At 41.0% G+C, this 19139-nt stretch overlaps 1 pseudogene; it reads right to left on the reverse strand.

Annotated features, from left to right (window-relative positions):
• The window catches only part of LOC147456902 (uncharacterized), a 43697-nt pseudogene extending 33322 nt beyond the window's left edge, over positions 1–10375 (reverse strand).
• Between the last annotated feature and the right edge of the window lie 8764 nt (positions 10376–19139).

Raw genomic sequence — 19139 nt, forward strand, 5'->3', positions numbered from 1 at the left:
AAAGAGAGAGAGAGAGAGAGAGAGAGAGAGAGAGGGAGAGCGTTACCTGCTCCTTGCTTGAGGGCGCCGAAAACCTCAGATCTGAGATCTGAGTTTTTGGGCGCTCTCTGTTATTTTTTTAGCCCAGTCGGCGTTGCTATGAGCGTCGCAAATAGCTTTGTAAATTTGCGACGCTCATAGCGACGCCGGGAATTATTTTTTGAGCGTCGCTGTGTGAGCGTCGCTAATATGAATAGCCTCTTGTAGTGATTCAATGCCTCAAGAGCAGGATACTTTCTTTGCTACTCTAGCTATGAAGTAGCAGCTGAGGAGACAAATGTCAACCTTCTTGGGGGCTATAAAAGAAGAAAGTTTTTGAGATATAGGGGTGACATGCCTAGAGATATAAAAATAAATAAAAAGCTGATGTAAATTTGATAATTTTTTACACCAAAATATCTTTTTTGAATTTGGATCTCTTTAGAAAGATTCAGTACAAAGTTTCAAAGTGAAGCATTAATCTCAGATCTGTGGTTGAGCAGCATGGTTGTTTGATCTCATCCGTTGTAATTGCCTCCTATAGAACCAATTGAATAATTCCTTTAGTGCATTGCTCCTTCTTTGTCCACCTCCCTTTCGCGTACATTTGAAAAAAGAAGTCATCGCTTGATAGTGAGATTTTTCCATTCCCTGAGTATTCCATGTTGCAAGGGGTCCTTGTTTTGCAAAATATGGTCCATGCAGGTACAGAATATGCTAAAAATAAAAAAAAAGTTAGTTGAACTCAATAGGATGCAAAGTAAAATACTATCCAGACTTTAGAAAGTAATTGAATACTCACCAAGTAATATGTGATGTCTTTTGCTCCCCAAGCATCTGTAATAGCAATTAATAAAAGCTTTATTGTCTTTTTAAAGTCATCTGCATAAGTAGCAGAGCTAACTTGTTGTCTCAAAACTTTCCAAAAATTGTCGAGCTTCTTCCACACTTCAATGCGTTTGTTGGCTACATCTGGTCTACTTTTGACATTGGTTGTTATAACACAAAGATCCTTCCAGCAGTTCCATATAGCATCAACTTGTCTGTTGTCATGGTTACTCCAAAATCTTCTAGCTTTTGCTCCACCCATTGAAACATCTTGCAAAACATCACCGGTTCCTTTTGAAAGAGTGGGATCTTTTTTTAGATGCACTTGATCACCATGAAAACCCATTTGAGAGAGCAAAGCCTCGCATTTTTCTATGCACTCGTCTGCAAGTTTAGTTGGCTTAATAGAATATGCATAGTCAAGATGGAGTCGAAGCAATTTGTCCAAGATTCAAATCTCTGCATGCATTTTGCATATATGTACATTTTTTAAATCTATTGTTAGAATTGGATCCCAAATCATAGAAGACGATGGGTAGTCGATGACGTTAACACTATTCCTCGATGGTGCTTTTCCAACCTCGTGTTCTGCAAGCCATCCTTTTGTTCCAATGCTTGCCATGCAATATAGACATGGATACTTGGTATTGGCACCTCCACATACACCAAACATGCACTTTAATGCTTTTAGGTCGGCACTCAAGTGCCTTTCTACAAAAAAGTCACCCATGCCATCTACACAGAGTTTTTCACCTGCATTTGGGTCCTGTATAACATAAGGGATATCGGTCTGCAAAAACAACCATTTCAATGTATCATGATTTTCTACTGGTATTTGAGCTGCTCCGATCCACCAAAGTTCCATTTCTGATTGAGTTTTGTGGTATGGGGAATCAAGCTTACCCTGGCTATAGTCCAATGCTCTATTCATAAGGGATATGGATACTCTTTCCATTTTTTGACATTTTTGAATTTGAGCTTCATCCAATTTCAGAACAAATATAAGTTTTCCTTCACAATCTACTTCTTGCATATTATAGTATCTCACCATAGCAGATTGAACATTTTTTATACTCATCCAAATGTTATTAAAAACATTATACTCAAAAGAAGATTTTTTTTTCTGTTTTTCATATGGCATCGTTCCTTCTATATGATAGTACTCTCCAAAATGTTCGGGTATTTCTTCGTTTAATAGAGTCCTAACTTTCCCAACATTATGAGGCCTAGGCAACCCAAAAGCTTTAATCTTGTAATACTTTAAAACCTGAAACCAGGTTTTAGAGAAGGCCTTGTAACCCCTTCTACTCACCCCCACTGTGTCACAAACTTCTTGCATTTGAGAAGGTTGGACCAGTAAACCCATATCTTTCAGTAAACTTTGAAATACCAATTTTTTCTGAGTTTGATTTTCAGGATGTTTCAAAAGTTTAAGAATATCACTTTTGTTCATTACCTCATTCAAAAATCTCACCCTTTCTTGACCATTAGACTTATCAAATCCTACAAGACTAGTCACATGTTCTCTAGTAATCTTTAATCTTTTTTTTCTTTGTCCAAAACCTTCTGTTAAGTTTACTACATCTCTCATTCGTTTTACTCGTGCTCTTAATCCTATTGGAGTTTCTTTTAAAGTCCGAAGTTGGTGATTTTCTTGTTTTAGAGATGCTATTTGGTTTTCAAGTTCTAAAATTCTTGTTGCATTTGAAGACAAAACAGTTTTGAGATATTGAATGTAATGTGTATGATCGATCAATGTGTGAATGAGATAACCTAGAACTATATCCTAGTAAGCCATCAACCCCATCACGAACAAATCTCATCAAATCATGAGGGGTGTGAAAAGATGGATACCTTCCAGTGCTAGGATCCGGTGGATACAAGCTCCCATCTGTCCATATATCAATGTGTTTCTTTCCGTCGTTGCGAAGTTGTTGTCCTTCATTTGCAGTTGTAACTGGTTTTTGATAGACACTCCGCGTAGTAGCATATTCCTGGCTTAGCTTAATGTTAAAGTGAAACTTGCGGTTATCACTAATGAAAGATGTATTAGTCATTGTCAGTAATGAAGGAGCAGAAAGTATAATGAAAATAACGTAGCAGCAGAACAAGGTGCATTAGAGAAGAAGAGATAAAGCTTGCGAAAGGTGAGGGAAAAAAGAGAGATTCAAAAGTGGAAACAGCTATTTGCCGCCAAGTGAAGTAAATGAAAATAAATTTCGAGGTGAGCCACAAAGGAATGTGAAGAAAATGATATCTTTTTTAATATTTAGAGATATGTACCTAGATACGCTTTAGATTGCGTAGATATGCTTTAAATGACCAAAACGGACAAATTTGGAGCCGTTTTGACCACAAACGGCTCTGCTAATTAGTAATTTAATCAATTCCTTACATAGCCCTTTTTGAGTCGTTTTTGGCCCTAATGCATGAGAGATCAGGTCAGCTCTTGAAGAAGTTCATGCACCTGTTAGGGTTTTCACCATGTATTCCTCAATTGATGGTCCTTGCTCTAGAGATGGCAATCGTAGGTAGTTGAGCCAAGTTGGTCTCTTCTTCTTGAATGCTTCAAGTGTTGGCCATGTCCTTACCCTTGGTACATGACAGAATGTTGGATCGTTCTGTATTGATGCAGGTGCCCTTGTAACCAAGATAAGATAAGTTTTTGTTGAGCCAGTTCTTCCTCCATTTAGGGTGGAGAGAATCTGACTCTTCATATTGCATATCCTTGTACATTCTCTCTTTCACTTGCAGTAGCTCCACCTTTATCAAAGGGTAGGGCAGTGGCTGTTGATGCCAATGAGAATTAATTTGGTTGGGAGTGAGCTATGTTACATTGCTTGAGTGAAGAACTCTTAACTCTCAATCCATTGCCACTTTCATTCAGTATCCACTTCATGGAAAATCTGCTCTTTAAGTGCATCTTCTTCAGCTTTAGAAAGCTGAACCATTGGCACTTGTTCCTCTTTAGTGATTGGCACTTGGAATTCAGAATCTCCTGTCTGCCTTTCTATTGGTTGTCTTTCCATATCTTCAAAGGAGATTAATGGTATGTCTATAGTTTGTTGTTCAGAGGTACCTACCTCCTCTTGAGCTTCCACATGCCCTTCTCTCAGCAGCTCATTGGCTCAGCATGCCCTTGCCATGAAACAATTATGCACCCAAAATTGATCATGAACACTTAAGGACAAATCTTGGCATGGAGGAGCGGATTGATCTCTGCATTTTGGGTGGGCTTCTAGCTATAGAACTATCACATAAACGACATTGATAACGATGCCAAAACATTATAGAAGCGTCAAAAAATGGCATCACTTATGCGACGCTCCCCATTGCTTATGCGACCTAAATAATAACAGTTTTTGTGTAGTGACATACTGTAAATACATTGCATAAGAAACACTTTTCTTTTTCTTCACATATTTGTGCAGTCCCAAGAGCCCAACCATATATGTGCTTATTTATAACCAAGACTCTCTCTCTCTCTCTCTCACACACACACACACACACACACACACACAAGGCTCTTGTCGTATATATCTTGAAGGTCTCTTGGGATAGTTTCCTATGATGCTTAAATTCTCTCTCTCTCTCTCTCTCTCTCTCTCTTTGAAGATTTACAGCGGAAAGTACACACTCGAGAGTGTTGTACATACACTACAACAAAAAGACAACCGGTGAATTTATGTGAACACAAAATCGAAAGTATGAATGATCACGGTATGGTCTTTTTCTCCTTGATACTATGGGACTACACAAAAAAAATTTGAAATAAATTGAAGATGAATGAAAGAACTTGATTCAAGTTTGAATGATCATAGTATGGTATTTTCATCCTTGATATTATGCGATTACGCAAATTTTTTTGAAATAAACTGAAAATGTGGGATGGGTTTCCTAACCTTACTCTTATCTTATTGCAAACATAGCGAGAACCACGAACATAATTGTCAATCCATGGGAGAAAGCTGACTCAACTAGTGCATAGAGGCTACAAGAGAGTGTTAATGTCTTGGAAAAATACAGACAACTCGCATCCAATACAAGCTACACTCAAATGACCCAAGTCATCAAAAGCTAGTCACTAACCGGTAAACAAAACATGATCGTTACAGCATCAAAGGACATCCAAATGTTACAAAACTTCGAGGACAAGTATATAAGACTTAGCTAACCACACATTCTTATGGTCTCATATCTCGCTTTTGATGAAGTGAAAAAATCACGATTATTAGCAGTAGTGAGTTTTTAACCTAGTCGTTTTTGACCCCGAATGCATCTAAATGCTTAGCAATGATGTCCCAATACCCCCACCTATGCTTACTTTGTGATTTCCTACGTTAAATTTCTATTTATGATGAAATTAGGCTGCAGATCAGCGATGCCAAAAGCTACGGTTTACCATGATAAGTTTACGTCAATGCGTAGAGCTCTTACCTATGGTTGCAATGCAATAGAGCGCACTTCAATGTGACAACCGACAAGGGAGTAGGAAGCATGAGAAGTGAGTAGTGTTAGCTCACGCTGTGTATTTCTTATTCAAAACTTGACAATAACTTACAAAAATTAACTTTGATATCTTAGCCAATATTTTTTGGTAAAAAACGAATCAACTAAGAGCTCTAACTAAGGATAAGTTGATATAATCTAGAAGCTTACAGCTCCGGCTCATCGACTACAATATCCACTTGAAAAATAGGAGTTAGAATATTCTTGATTTATCAAAATTAGTGCAACAACACGTTGCGTAAAAATCGACAGAGATACCGGCGAGACAAGCTTTCTTTTAAAAGTAAAATACGCTGGAATAAGCATCATAATAAACACCGGTATTGTAGCATTGGTATATATATCGATAAGCAACATCCAAATATGCCAACTTATAACCGTCGGAATACACGCAGTTATATACGCTTGTATGTATGCAGTTACACGTGCCGGTAATTTTATTAATACCGATGATTTTTTTGAGGCCTGTACCGGCGTATATACCGAATTTTGTTTTGATGACCAAACTTGCAAAAGAAAATTTGGGTAGAGAGGGCACAAGCAACCGCACTCCACCTAAAAGTGGACGCTAAAGAGTGGGTATATGCAGATTAGCAAACCTGTAAAAATAATTACAAAACCACAAAATCAAAACCTTAATCATGACAAGTTCTCTAAAAGCATAACAATAACGTTGACTTCCAAACCATAGGCACAACAACATAACCATAATCTGACTGCCAAACCATAACTATCCCATGATTGCCATACCATCACCGAAAACCATAACCATAATTTGATTGTTAAACCCTAACCATACCATGATTTCCATACCATCATTGCAAAACCATAACCATAACTTGATTGCCAAACCATGACCAAAACCTCTGTGCCATACCATAATTGGAAAACAAATCATAATCAAAAATGGAATGCAAAACCATAAACATAAGCACTACAAAATTGTACATGAAACGGACTGTATCAAGAAGACCACAGCTACAAAAAAAACTTTACAAACAAGACTGTATGAAGATGACTGAGTAAGACTGTACAAAGAAGACCGTCATGGTATTGCCTCTCAGTCGACGTTCTCTTCCTCCTCCTATAGGCTGGGTCAAAAGGGCCACAAGCCCATGCTTGTACCCTTACTTCTCCTCTCGGTGTGTCGAAAAGCATTTCATGACAACTTCCTACAAAATTATGGTTTAATCATGAGATAAATCTTCAAACTTCATATATATTTTCAACAATGCAACGCATACCTATAATACTTACAAAATCATTTAGAACTGTGTTGTAGCCTCCACTCCGAAGATGTTACACACCATCAAACTCCAAACGTGCTTTGGCTGCATCTCTCTACTATGCTGAAATCTGTCTGGATTTTCTTGTGTCTCTTGTGCAATCCTTGCCTACTCCTCTATGTTCAACCATGCCGGTGGAAAGGGGGAAATGAGAAAACCATTAGCACACAATCTGAATGCCTCTCTACAGCCAAGTGATTTCATAGCACCCCTATCCCCTAGTGAACACACACCCAGACTCTTGATCTGCAAACAATCACTACCCAAGCCCGCACCCAACCATCCCAAACTATACACACTCAGTCACAAAGTAAACAAGCATGACTCTATCTCTGAACTCTCATTGCACTTTATAAAATAAATAACTAGCATTGACTCCCTCAGGCACCCCAAGGTTACTAGTCTATATGATAAGTTTGCCTACAAGCTAGCAAATACCCTTTAGCACACATGATGTCCGTACAGATACCATTCACATTTATGACACATCATTGGACATGAAAGCGGAAGAGAAGGTTGATACTGATTTGACCAAAAACCCTGTCAAGATCCTTCAAAGGAAGGTATACAATGGTGTTGAACCCCTTGTCTTGCTCAAGAATGATGCCTTCGACCCTTTATAGGTGCAATCTTCCATGCTTGCAGACAATCTCTGCTCACTGTTTTCGATCCCGACTTGTGCTTGGCATTCCTCGGAATTTCTCAATATACGGCCAACCCCTTCTCCTCACAGCTCTTGGCTTTGCATTTCCCAGAAGGTAGTGTCCTCTCTCTGTAATAGCACCCACTCCTCAGCTCCTTGGCAGTCCACTATAGTATCTAATATCACCCACAAGGAGCTCATCCTTTGGCTGCAGCTCTCGCACTTCCCACTGTAGTGTTTTCCTATGGCAGCACTCCCCACCTGCTTTGCTTGGCCTCTCGGCTTCAAAACACTCTCTCGGTGCCCTCCTGGCTGCAACTCCCTGCTGCATGTACTGGCGGCCACCCTCTCACCGTCCTGGCTGCAATAGCCCGCCACCTTTAACCCTTCAACTCCCTTGCCTCTCGGCTTCAAAACACTCTCTCGGTGCCCTCCTGGATGCAACTCCCTGCTGCATGTACTGGCGGCCACCCTCTCACCGTCTTGGCTGCAATAGCCAGCCACCCTCTAACCCTTCAACTCCCTTGGCTATTTTGAAGCTCTCTACATGCTCAGCAAGGCCCTGGCCCTTGGTACCTTGCTGCGATAGCCTCCCCTTGAAGTCTCTCCCGGCCCTGCTCACCTCAAGGCGGGCCCCTCTTGTACTCGGCATGTCAGCCCACTCAGTACAACCTTCCTCTCTCTCTTTGGCCACTAGAGATATTGCTAGTGGTCCCCTCTCCTGCAAACTGGCCGGGTCCTCCCCTGCAATTGCAGCGCTGGCCTTTTTTCTACTCCTATATGGCAACCACCCAGATGGCGTCCTCCTCTTGCATGCCGGGCAGATGGCATCTTCCATGATCGACCTGCTTCTATCTGCACTCGCACCAATCCTCATGCATCGCTTTTTTTCTTCAAGTTAAAGCTTAAAAAATCTTTGGGTTTGGCCCCCTTGCACACGCCAAAAATTGCCGAGGCAATAAAGCTCCATAAAAATCATCTTTAGTGTGGATAGACAAGTGTTGGTAATCTTCAACCCGCATCCGATTAGGGCGGTGCTAATCATTGGGCTTCATGCAACCAAAGAGCTTCGCAATCACCAAAAAGTACACTTCGAGCACTCCTAAACTTCCTCGACCAATAGAGATAAAATTTGTCCTTGACCTTTCTAAAATCCACATTTAGCATACATACCCTGGAAAGTAGAGCGTCTTGCAGACATCTTGATGAAAATCCCATATCATAAACTTCATAGCACCTGCATACACCACCCCTTGCCTTGTTCCCAACCTTGATATAAACACTTGCTCCTGTCACCTATGATAGTAAGAAACACTTGTAGCTTCCACTAGCGAGTGCTCCATCTCAGTGTACCTCTCTCCTAGCTCCATCAAATACCTGCCCAATGTCCCTATTACTTGCCTACAAACTACCATGCCTCGGTTTCTTGCACTTCCATAGGTCGACACAGTTTGGGTGCACCATCATTGCCCACCCCCTCATTGAGAATTTATGCTCAACCATAGCATTATTTAGATAAAATAGAACTGTATAGAGAGAATGACATAACATAGGTATATAGACCGCATATGATAGAATGACGTAAAATAGGTAAAGAAAGTGCATAAGAAAAAGATGATATAGTGTCTATATAGATAGGATAGAGATTGAGAGAAAATTGTCCACTACTGCATCACCATCCAAGGTCAAATGGAAAGCTCGAGGCTCCCCCAAGCATGGTGTAGATTCCACCTGGATCAAAAGTAAAGCATTGCTCATTGCCATCCACCTGTAAAGCATGTATATCCAAGCCTTCCTTTACACTTGTAGGCCAATAGACACACCACCCTTCCAACTCTTCATAGCATGGATCTTTGTCCCCATGCATCCATAAGTCTTCGTGTGCACTATAAGCATACATTCCTTCACTTGAAGGACCTATACCATAAGCATCTATCATGTCATCTGCTACAGAACCCTCCATATCATCATCTTTATCATATGAGCATCGAAACCTGCATAGAACACCTTGCAAAGCAACCAGGAACAACATAGCTATCAATAGCATAGCATGAAGTAGCAATATCCTGCCATTTGCGTGCACTTGCGACATAGACAAGCAAACATGTGCGCCTTGCATACCTGCAGTTAAATCCTCTGTAAATGGTTCCAAGACCAACTTTTCATATCAAAGATTATGACTTGCTTGAGCTTCATCCTATTCTTCAAACACCTCATCACCAACAAGGTTGGCGACACCTTCCTCTTTGCATGGAACCTCTCTCTTATAGGCTGCACTTGTATCAGTTTCCATAGAGTCATCTGCCGGAGCTATCTCTCCACAGGTACACACAAACTCTGAAACTATACTATGTACCTCTATATGCTCCCCAAGGCAAGATTTCCCCACCCCTTGCATAGACAAATCAGCTTGACATACCTCTGCTTTTGTTTCTAGCTCTTGCAATTCATCCTCAAAAACCTGCTCTTCAGTTAAGTCGGATGCACAATCAAACCATACCTCTTCCTCCAATAGGGACTCACCATAACGAGACACAAGAGAAGGCTTCTCGACTGGCACGTTCACATAAAGCTTCTCCACACTTGCACTATGCTCCTCTTTGACCTTCAGCTGGCTAATAAGCAACTCCTATAAATCATTCATCACTTCATCCACATGAAAAACATCATAAGTCTCATACCTAGAAGACATGGATTCTATCTCCCATGTAGCATCTGTGTCCAAACTGCTGTTGGAGCTCTGAGAACTCTTGCACCCCTCTTCTGAACTTGCTGATTCTTGTACCTTTGCTACCTTTCCCGTTGCTGGTGCTTGAACTGACACTTCTTCTTCAAGGCCTTTTATCGCCTCGTCCTCTTGAGGAAGCAAACTGGGTGGCGCTCTTAATATGCCTCTCTGCACATTTTGATCCCTTACTGTTACTTGTTGTACCTCTTCTAGCCTGGAGTCATCTTCACGTGCTTTGATCACATGCATATCAATAAAACAAGAAGCTTTTACCTCTTGACGCTCATCTATCTATTTGGGTCTAGGTCCACTAGCTAATGTGATTATAGACTGCAACAATCCTGGCTCTATTTTTTTCTTCATCTTTCGACTCTTTGCTCTAGCAACTGTGATAGCTTCATCAAAGGTCCTTGGATCTTCATAATCCACTCTTTCACAAACATGGGATGCAAGCAAGATAGAAACCTTTCTAGCTTAAAGTATCCCACATGGGTTGCTTGAGTAGCAGCCGCAAAATCCTCCCAATAATCTTCAAATCTATCAACAAAGGCATTGAAATTTGCACTTATGTCCTGCTGTAAACCTTTGATCTTTGTATTTTCTTCTGAAGCCGTCACCACCTTTTGATACCGTTGTAAAAATTGCTCGCGAAATCTGATCCAATCCTGCTTGTGTGCATCTTCTAAGCCATTGAACCAACCTTTTGCTTTACCTCGCAGCACCAAAGGTAGAGTCTAGATCTTTGCTTTATCACTTGGCGTCCCCTATACAGTCAGCATAAATAGCTCAAATCGGCAATCCAATCGTCATCATCTTCATCTTCTTTGAACACCGGACCAAATTTCTGCTTCATCTTGACTCACGCATACCTTGTTAGGAAGCAAACAGTGGGTCCTCAGTGGGGGCACCACAAGATGGAAAGGGGGAAATGAGAAACCGACCAGCACACAATCTGAATGCCTCTCTATAGCCCAGTGATTTCACAGCACCCCTATCCCCTAGTAAACACACACCTAGACTCCCGATCTGCAAACAATCATTGCCCAAGCCCCCACCCAACCATCCCAGACTATACACACTCAGTTGCAAAGTAAACAAGCATGACTCTATCTCTGACGTCTCATTGCACTTTACACCATAAATAACTAGCACTGACTCCCTCAGGCACCCCAAGGTTACGAGTCTATATGATAAGTCTACCTACAAGCTAGCAAATACCCTTTAGCACACATGATGCCCATACAGATACCATTCACATTTATGACACATCATTGGACATGAAAGCAGAAGAGAAGGTTGATATTGATTTGACAAAAAATCCTGTCAAGATCCTTCAAAGGAAGGTATACAATGGTGTTGAACCCCTTGTCTTGCTCAAGAATGATACCTTCGACCCTTTATAGGTGCAATCTTCCATGCTTGCGGACAATCGCAGCTCACTGTTTGTGATCCCCACTTGTGCTTGGCATTTCTCGGACTTTCTCAACGTATGGCCAGCCCCTTCTCCTCACAGCTCTTGGCTTTGCGTTTCCCAGAAGGTAGCACCTTCCTCTCTCTGTAATAGCACCCATTCCTCAACTCCTTGGCAGTCCACTATAGTATCTAATATCACTCGCAAGGAGCTCCCTCATCCTTTGGATGCAGGTCTCGGACTTCCCATTGTAGCATTTCCCTATGGCAGCGCTCCCCACCTGCTTTGCTCGGCCTCTCGGCTTCAAAACACTCTCTCAGTGCCCTCCATTGTATTGTTGTTTTTTGGACTTTAAGAAAGTCTTTCATATGATTCCACATAACAATTTGTGGAGAAGGATAAAAGAACTCCAAGTGCGAAGTGAGTTTATGCTTGCGGTTTCTCAAATCTATGAGGAGGTGATTTGTCAATTGCGCATGGGAAGAGAAATTTCAAAAAAAATTGTAAGCACTATTGGGATTAAACAAGGATGTCTATTGTCACCAATTCTCTTTGGTCTATGCATCAATCAATTGTAACAAATGGTACTTGACTTTATGCAAGAAGAAGGCATTGAAGAGGTCACTATTGGCAATGCGGTAATCATGCTTTTGTTGTATGCGGATCATATAGTGCTTCTACCACACACTTTAGAAGATGCACAAAAGCTTATGGTTGTCCTTGAGAACTTTTGCTTGCATAGTGGGCTGATTGTGAATGAGTCCAAAACAAAGGTTATGCTTGTGAAAACCAACCATAAGGAGAAGTCATGTATTGTGTACAACAATGAGACACTTGAAGTTGTTAAGAGCTTTAAGTACCTTGGCCTTGAGGTTCCATCCAATCACAAGTGGCATGAATGTGCTATGCTTCGTTTGGAAGCGGGAAAGAGAGCATATTATGCATTTGAGAACATGTGTAATGCGGGAAACATCAAGTGTTGGGTTATCAAGAAGTATCTTTTTGATGCATTGGTGACACCGGTTCTTCTTTATGGAGTTGAAGTGTGGGGTGGGAGCATCTCAAAGTCTACTTGGAAAGAGTTTGAGAATGTCCAAAAGCGTTTTCTTACAAACTTTCTCCAAGTTAAGACACAAACACCATATATGCTCCTACTTCTTGAGTCGGGATCTCTTCCAATTGAGGTTATGGGCATGGAAAGGGTTGTGGAGTACACGATAAAGATGCATCAAAACCCCTCACACCCACGTCCTACAATTCCATGGGAAGCAATCAAAAAAGTTCAAAAGATGCATAAAAGCAAGATCTTGAGCACGGGATGAATGCAAGACATAAAGAAGTGGTTTGGGAGATGGGATGCATTACACTTGCTACATGATGCTTCAATTGACTCCCAAGTGAATGAAGCTTTTCTAAAATGTCAATGTATTATGGCTTGGGAGAAATCCGATGGGTCATGCTTTATACATTGCACCACCCATATTGCCCCCAACTACAAAACCATGCTCTTCGCTAAAAGAAGAAACCGTACTCACACTTACATGCTTGAGCCTATCCCCTTGTCGGCGATACACACTATCACATCCATTTGGCTTAGTTCCCATTTCCTTCAATGTGAGATAGGGCGTTAGGGCAATGGAGAAGAGTCAAATCGACTGTGCACATTATGCTCATTGCAAGTTCAAGAGTCTGAGTACCACACACTACTAGAGTGCTCAACTTTTGGTCACATCCGAACTTGCTTCTCTCACATTTTTAGCCATAACTTAGACCTACACACTTTCCTCTCCCAGCCACAATGTGGGCTCTCCATTGCGACTCTCATCACCACAATTTTGGAGCATCGAGAGTCATTCATCAGCCATACACATACTACATCACATGTAACTTTGATGCCATAGGTCATGTTTGACCTCCGAGGACGATAATAAAATCTCTCTCTCTCTCTCTCTCTCTCTCTCTCTCCCCCATAGGTCATATGTGACCTCCGTGGATGATAATTCAATCTCTCTCTCTCTCTCTCTCTCTCTCTCTCTCTCTCTCTCTCTCTCAACCAACGACATCGGAAACCATGATCATGGCGTACTTGGTATCATTGCAAGAGACCGTAAACAAACAAGGCGAAGACTTACGAGCACTTGCAATGGAGAATGGCACACTAAGGGTACTTGTGGTTGAGAATGAGAATCTCAAGAGGACACTTGAGATGCAAACAACACGTTTGATGCAACTTGAAGAGGAAGTCAAGGAATGTAAACGCTCTCTTGTGGACTTGAATGCTTTGAAGGAGCGGATGAGCAAAGTAGAGCATGACCATGTATTGAAAGAGGAGAAATTCGACACTATGAGCCGGGATGTATGCGACATGAAAAATGTATGCACAAACAAGTCTTGGGCTGATGTATGTGGTAGCAATGTGGTTTCTAATTCCTCACTCATGCAAGCTATGGTTCAAACAAAGAATTTTGAGAATGTGGATGTGGAGGAGTCGAAGGAATGGGAGCGACGTTCCAAGAACATTGTTATTCGTGGAATTCCCAAAGAGAAGTTAGAGACACCTCCTTCTCTTGCCATTGTTATTGAAGATTTATTCAAAACCCACTTTGGCATGTCCGGAGTTATGGTCTATGGAGCACATAGAGTGGGGAAGCAAGGAGCTCCTCGCTCGGGAGAATGGCCAATTGTATGCACCATGCTGGATGAGACCAAGCGAAAGATTATCCTTGATAATAGTTGGATCTATTTGAGGGATACAAAATGTTTTGTATGTGAAGACCGCACTATTAAGCAACAAGATATGCGTCGCAAAGCATATGAGGAAAAGAATAATAAAAACAAGGAGATCTCTCATGAAGAAAATGTGCCCAAGGAGGAGGCAAGTCTCTCAAGCAAATAGGGATGCGTGACCTATGAGACCGAGTTACAATTGAAAATATGCTTTTGGAATTGTAATGAATACCCATGGAATGCGGGGGTTGGCATTGATGAACTAACAAGCAAAGCCGATGTTGTACTTCTTGTTGAAACTTGGGAGCATGATACACAAAGGATTAACGGCTTGGAGGATTACAATGTACATTCATTGATGTGGTCAAAGAATCTCAAGCAATGAAGAGGACAAGGAGGGTTAGCATGTATGGTTAAGAAAGGATTGGAAGATTTTGTATCAATTGTGAAAGATGACAAGTACAAACGTTATGTATGGCTGAAAATTATGACACCAAAAAGAGCACCCATTTTTGTAGCCGGTTGCTACATTCCTCATCATGATTCTCCCTTTTATGCTTGCATGGATAGAGATCAACCATTTTCTGATTTGGAAGAGGACATTGCTTATTTCAAAGGTGAAGGTGATGTTATTGTATTTGGGGATATGAATGCTCGCACAAAAACATTGCAACATGATACTCAACAATTTGATATGCCATACATTTCAAGGGAGTTGGAGGAAGTTTACTTGTATGATCGTACTTCAATGGATGAGAAAGAGCCGAATCACTATGGAAAGTTACTTTTACACATGTGTAATAGCACGGTTATGCTCATTGCCAATGGTGTATCTTTGTGGAGTGGAACCAATGGATTTACATGTAGGAGACATAATGGGGATAGTATGATTGACTATATGCTACTCTCTGAAGCCATCATGTATCCCATAAAGAGTTTTATGTTTGGTCAATGGACCCCGGAATCCGACCATCGCACCTTATGTATTGACCTTTCATGTGGAGAAGCAACTAAGCATGATAATCTCAGCCAAAGGAAAGAGAAGTTATCACTATGTATGGATTTCAAACGGGCACCAATGTACATTGAAATGGTTGAGAAACAATTATGGATGACAAAGCTTCAATGTGATGCACCATTGGAAACTAAATGGGAAGCTTTCAAGAAAGCTATTTGTTCTTGTGCGGAAGAATGCTTTGCCATAAAGCATCTCCATGGTATCAACAAAGATAGATCACACAAAAGGTGGTTTGATAAAGAATTTCAAGATGCTCGAAAGTCCTTGATAAATCTTGATGCAACTATGGACAAAGACAACTATCACAGTCATTTGCATACATACAAGGCATAGATTCAAAACAAGAGAAGAAGATGGGAAGTAAAGCAACAAGAATTTCAAGTCCAAGAAAAGGCACATGCATGTGGAAGATTTTGGAGAAACTTGAGAGGCAAGCGGGTTGAGAATTTTGGTAACTTGAGTCTAGTGGATATGTACACACATTGTAGGCAATTATATGAGCAAGCAAATACTGAAAAAATACCATTTTATGGTTCACTCCCATGTATGCCGTATTTTTTTACTATTGAGGATGTATGCGGTGGGCTTGAAAAGTTGGCCACTCGCAAAGCGGGAGATCTTCAAGGTATCAAGCCGGAGATGATCAAATGAACGGGAGATTTTACCCATGAGTGGATGTGTGATATGTTCAACCTTGCACTTCAACATGGTATGCCTTATGATTGGAGTACTAATTGGGTTAAGCCTTTGCATAAAGGAGGGGATGTAAAGAATGATTGGGTCTCTTATGGCAAAGTTGTTTGGGTGCATAATGGAGATGAAATTGAGTGATTGGGCTGAAGCGAATGACAAGCGTGCAAAGGGACAAGCGGGTTTTGGTCGATGCCATAGCACCATTGATCATCTTGTCACTCTTTGTGTTCTCATGGAGGAAAGTCGGTTGAAAGGCAAGCGATTGTATTGTTGTTTTGTGGACATTAAGAAAGCCTTTGATATGATTCCACGTAACAATTTGTGCAGAAGGATGGAAGAAATCCAAGTGCCAAGTGAGTTTATGCTTGCGGTTTCTCGAATCTATGAGAAGGTGATTTGTCAATTGCGCATGGGAAGAGAAATTTCAAAAAATTTTGTAAGCACTATTGGGGTTAAACAAGGATGTCCATTGTCACCAACTCTCTTTGGTCAATGCATCGATCAATTGGAACAAATAGTACTTGACTTTATACAAGAAGAAGGCATTGAAGAGGTCACTATTTGCAATAAGGTAATCATGCTTTTGTTGTATGCGGATGATGTAGTGCTTCTAGCACACACTTTAGAAGATGCACAAAAGCTTATGGTTGTCCTTGAGAACTTTTGCTTGCATAGTGGGCTGATTGTAAATGAATCCAAAACAAAGGTTATGCTTGTGAAAACCAACCATAAGGAGAAGCCATGCATTGTGTACAACAACGAGACACTTGAAGTTGTTGAGAGCTTTAAGTACCTTGGCCTTGAGGTTCCATCCAATCACAAGTGGCATGAATGTGCTATGCGTCGTTTGGAAGCGGGAAAGAGAGCATATTATGCATTTGAGAACATGTGTAATGCGGGAAACATCAAGTGTTGGGTTATCAAGAAGTATCTTTTTGATGCATTGGTGACACCGGTTCTTCTTTATGGAGTTGAAGTGTGGGGTGGGAGCATCTCAAAGTCTACTTGGAAAGAGTTTGAGAATGTCCAAAAGCGTTTTCTTACAAACTTTCTCCAAGTTAAGACACAAACACCATATATGCTCCTACTTCTTGAGTCGGGATCTCTTCCAATTGAGGTTATGGGCATGGAAAGGGTTGTGGAGTACACGATAAAGATGCATCAAAACCCCTCACACCCACGTCCTACAATTCCATGGGAAGCAATCAAAAAAGTTCAAAAGATGCATAAAAGCAAGATCTTGAGCACGGGATGAATGCAAGACATAAAGAAGTGGTTTGGGAGATGGGATGCATTACACTTGCTACATGATGCTTCAATTGACTCCCAAGTGAATGAAGCTTTTCTAAAATGTCAATGTATTATGGCTTGGGAGAAATCCGATGGGTCACGCTTTATACATTGCACCACCCATATTGCCCCCAACTACAAAACCATGCTCTTCGCTAAAAGAAGAAACCGTACTCACACTTACATGCTTGAGCCTATCCCCTTGTCGGCGATACACACTATCGCAGCAATTCGGCTTAGCTCCCATTTCCTTCGATGCGAGATAGGGCGTTGGGGCAATGGAGAAGAGTCAAATCGATTGTGCACATTATGCTCACTGCAATTTCGAGAGTCTGAGTACCACACACTACTAGAGTGCTCAGCTTTTGATCACATCCGAACTTGCTTCTCTCACATTTTCAGCCATAACTTAGACCTACACACTTTCCTCTCCCAGCCAAAGTGTGGGCTCTCCATTGCGACTCTCATCACTACAATTTTGGAGCATCGAGAGTCACTCATTAGCCATACACATACTACATCACATGTAACTTTGGTCCCATTGGTCATATTTGACCTCCGAGGACGATAATAAAATCTATCTATAAAATCTATCTCTCTCTCTCTCTCTCTCTCTCTCTCTCTCTCTCTCTCTCTCTCTGGGAATTGGTTTATATTTACATTATGATATCAAAGTATAGATGTTGGTCTCATCAGACCTCAACTTCCCAATAATCTGCAGTACCCTCTCCTTCAGCTTTCTGTCTTGCAAAGCCATTGTGTCAAACACCACCGTGTTCGTCATAGGCCAAATAAACCACAGGAACCAGACTCTAAAGGACTATATAGAAAATTCCAATGCAGTGTCCTAATTAGTGTTTATTTTAGAGAAAACAAGTTTGAATTTTGTCACTTGCACCCGCCTAGCAGTAGTCCACATAAGATTGGCCCATCTCCATCATTCTGCAACCAATTTATAGTGCCAAAATGCATGTCTGATAGTTTCATCCCTTTTGCATACACAACACTTGCCATCAGTAAAGCCTTTTTTTTGAAGATTTGAAGCAGTAGACAAGACACCAGTGCATACTTTCCACAAAAAGACTTTAAATTTGAACTAATTAGGGATAGACCAAATAGCAGAAAACACTTTAATCCACCAAGACTGATTCATATGCATTCTCCATTGTTTATTATATCTATCATGTATACAAGTGTCTGGTAAAATAGCTGAGTAAAAAACTGCTCAAGAAGAGTGCCACCAGTTGGCTGTGCATCTTGGCAGTACCCAATCTCTGTGTCTGTCTTGCATATGGGCAATCCAAATATCTATGGGCTGTATACATGAGCTCCCAACTGATGCCATAGTCTTCTGCATCCATGTCCAAGTTTATATTGTCTTCTCGCTTCTGCAAGAAAAATTTTCAACTGCAGGTTAGAGTCCAGCATTTGATCAATTCGAACAATTCCCTTTTTGAAAAGAGAAAGTGCAGGCTTCCCCATGAGTTTAGCAGGTGGTATTTTAAAAACAAAACTCCGGAACAAGTTTTTTGCGCCCAGTGAATTCCCCGTGTATCTTATTCTGCCTTTCCATATGAGAGTGGAGCATGTTGTTTTCCAGGATTTCAAAAGCATGTTAGAAACATCAAAGCCTGCTTTTAAAGGAGTAGCAATGAAAAGTTTATCCCAGCTGGACATCTGCCACACCCCATGAAAATACACAACAGATGTTTCTATCATTCTCCACATGCAAAGAGACTAGTCACTGTCAGATGCCAACATGTGTTTTAGCAAGCAGGCTCTCCTTTCTTCTGCATGTGAACCCAGGTTAAGTATATGTAGCCCTCCCAATGCATATGGGAAGCTGATTTTTTTCCATGAAATAAGTGCAACAGAAGTAGATCTGAGATTTTATAAGAACTTAGATATCAGCACAATACATTTTGTCAACATTTTGTGAGACCAATCCAGAAATGGTAAATAAAACAACATGTACGGAACAAAGATAG

Source organism: Adiantum capillus-veneris, chromosome 5 (assembly GCF_014529385.1).
Source record: "Adiantum capillus-veneris isolate H3 chromosome 5, ASM1452938v2, whole genome shotgun sequence".
Lineage (NCBI taxonomy): Eukaryota > Viridiplantae > Streptophyta > Polypodiopsida > Polypodiales > Pteridaceae > Adiantum > Adiantum capillus-veneris.